Source organism: Phalangium opilio, unplaced genomic scaffold (genome assembly GCF_054372755.1).
Source record: "Phalangium opilio isolate 3A_F unplaced genomic scaffold, DU_Popi_V2 ptg000088l_1, whole genome shotgun sequence".
Lineage (NCBI taxonomy): Eukaryota > Metazoa > Arthropoda > Arachnida > Opiliones > Phalangiidae > Phalangium > Phalangium opilio.
Genome location: NW_028324193.1, coordinates 2,017,355 through 2,020,533, shown reverse-complemented (window position 1 = coordinate 2,020,533; position 3,179 = coordinate 2,017,355). Strand labels below are relative to the sequence as shown.

Genomic DNA, 3,179 nt, shown 5'->3' with positions numbered 1-3,179 from the left:
AAAAAGGTTTCTCTGTTGAACCACGAAAAAAGGTTTCTCTGTTGAACCACGAAAAAAGGTTTCTCTGTTGGACCACGAAAAAAGGTCTGTTGTACCACGAAAAAAGGTCTCTTTGTTGAACCACGAAAATAGGTCTCTCTGTTGGACCACGAAAAAAGGTCTCTCACACATTAACACAAACACAAATACAAACAATGAAGCAAGAAAAATTTTCTTACCTTTAAAAAGACACTAAGAAATTGCAATGTACAGCTTAGTTCGCTTTTAGAAAAGCGTCAAACCCAAGCCAACTGAAACGATGCTTAGCAAACTTCACAGCTGAAAATAAGGAAACCCAAAACTCTTAAAAATGTAATTAGGCTTACCTATAAGCTTTCACGAGTGAAGTGAATGTCTTTGTCTGAATTAGAAGCACGCGTGCCGTGATCGGACGAACTTTACATCCAGTTCAGTTCAGCTCAAATGTAGACCAAAACATTGAGACTGAAAAAATTTATTTGTAGCAGTCGCTCTCGCTGGGGCCACTCAGCCATAGCCAACTCGATCACGCAACCACCTGTGCACGTTTTCCCCTCCAGTAGTCCAGGCCCATCATCCTCCTTACTCGATGGAAAATTTCAGCTGGTCAAGTTGCTACCAATCTTCTCCAAGCTTGTGTTTATACTCTATGGCAGGTCGTTCCATGGTGGGAGATTTAAAACTGCATTATTTTATTAACCATCTTCGGTCAATATTCTGCTCCGTATAGTATGTTTCATGTGACGCTCTTATTGTACAAACAAACAGTTGATAGCATATTCGTACATAGACTCTGTATTATCGGTTTATTCGCACTGAAGTTCTTTCAAGATCCATAGTTTGAAGTAAAAAATTTCATTATTACCCGTTTTGAGTCAAGGATAGTTAGTGGCGGTAACCACCTTAAATATATAGGCTCTTATGCCTCTGTGGTTGGCAGTAAGTTTGACAACGATCATTTTTACATTTGCGCAGAATTTACAACGTTAAACCGCTTTGTTCACACAGTGTTACTTTTTTGCTATATTCACATTGGCGTTTGCTTATCCTCCTAAATTGTTGTGAATATTGTCAATATTCCATTTAATTATTGAAAGATCATTCGTTAACATATTTTCCAGATCATGTTAAGTTAACGCTGCACTTTTGCAACGTTAACAGCAATAGGGTTGATAATTGATTATTTACTCAAATTCAATTCAGAAGACTTCATCATACATTAACATATTTTCCTTCATCAACTGTACATTCAAGTAATTATTTTTATATTTACTGGACAATTCATTTTTAAATGCTTGTTCCACTAGATTTAGATCAATACTAATAATATGATAATCAGTGGCAAGTGACGCTTGTAACTGCGTCTAAACTTGTGTTCAATTGATTTCAACTATGACAAGGTGTAAATTGGAAGTAATTTTAATTGTAAGAATAGATCTAAACTTAAATATTGAATAGATGTAGGATTTGGATCATATGGTTTTATTTTTAGAATTCAACTATGACAAGATGTAAATTGGAAGTAATTTTAATTGTAAGAAGAACTAAACTTAAATATTGAATAGATGTAGGATTTGGATCATATGGTTTTATTTTTAGAATTTCATACAGCCAAATTAGATGGAAATTTACGAAGTGAATATACGTCAAACATAGTACATGAAACACACAATAGGGTGCAATGTCAGAGCACCTTCCTGGCTTATCGTCCTGATAGAAAAAAAACCTTAAATTTAATCCATTCCGTATTTTCTAAACAAATATTCCCAAAATAATTGCATATATATAAAAATTATCACATAAATGAAACTATGACGTAAATTGCTATTGATTAATGACGTGGATAAAAAGTGAAGTATGGCATAAGGTTTAACCGCCCTCAGTTACGGGTAGTTATTATATGAATGCATTTATTTGTTATAGTTACACAAATAACACATTATTTATTTTTATTGCACTTTTTCCCAAATGCTTCAAAGATGCATCTTGGAGGGAAATTTTATAAAAGGCCCCTGTGACTTCACAACCCTAACCCTCATGACTTAAATAAATCATTCCTTTGTTTTCCAATAGTTGTTTTATTGGGGAAAAAAACTTTATAATAATTAAAAATTAAAATTAAATATTTTTCAATGAAAAGAAAAAAACAATTAGGAAAAATTATAATAATGAAAAAAAAATCAAATAATGTCAAATAAAACTTTTGTTCAACAAAATTATGAAAATGAAAAAAAAAATATCATTTAAAAAAATTATTCTTTGTTGATTTCGACCCTGCAGTAAAATTAATATATTATTAAAAATTTGCATAGTCTAAAGCAAAATTATCAAACAATTATGCACACGTTTTAAAATTAAAAGACTAACTGTTTAAAGGTTGTTAAAGGGAGAATGAACTGATCATGAAACCATTTTTTTTATTAAATTTATATTTGTTAAATAACATCAAAATCATTGATAAAATTTGCACCAAGTTGTATTGTCAATTTATTTTATATTATTTTTCAGTTTCAAAAGTCGATTGTCTAAGCCTAAGAATGGTCTAAAAAAATTCCATAATAATTATTTACGGATTAAGTGTCCCGCAAAATTAGAATATCTCTTATTATTGAGGAAAGACGACTGTATTTTTTTAAAAACCTATTTTAGGGAATTAAAAATGCACGCTGTTGTTAAGCTAAGGCAAACTAAAAGCACCCCCTTTAAAAAAAACACAGTCAGCCTTTCTCGAAAATTTGAGTTATGCTTAGAGAGCAAACTTTTGAAACTTTGAAAAATTATAAACAATTAATTGGTATAAGTTTATCGATGATTTAGAAGTTATTTTTGGTTGTCTGACCATTTTATTCTCCCTTTTCAAGATATAAAATCATTGTTTTGTCTACTAACGGAAAGCTTTCGTCTTTTAAAATCAGATACAGCAGAAAAAGCATTGGTAAAATAAGCACGAAATTTATTTTTGGTAAAATTTCCATGTAGACCATTCCCTTAAATACTTGCCGAGAAACCAACTCACAGGGGACGGGCCGCCATATTAGGAGAGTTCCCTAGCGCCAAGAGGCAACGCTAGATGGTGCGCGCGTTCGCTACGCGTGGGAGTGTAGACGACTCACACTACCGTTTGCGGTGCTAGGCTAATATGGCGGCCCTTCCACTGTGCT

General features: G+C 32.6%; 1 long non-coding RNA gene across 1 annotated transcript; it reads left to right on the top strand.

The window, feature by feature from the left end:
• The first annotated feature begins 1,376 nt into the window (after positions 1-1,376).
• LOC149649026 (uncharacterized) lies at positions 1,377-1,873 on the top strand. Its single transcript, XR_016371656.1, has 3 exons — positions 1,377-1,443; positions 1,511-1,552; positions 1,618-1,873. It is a non-coding gene; the product is annotated as an uncharacterized LOC149649026 (long non-coding RNA).
• Positions 1,874-3,179: the final 1,306 nt, after the last annotated feature.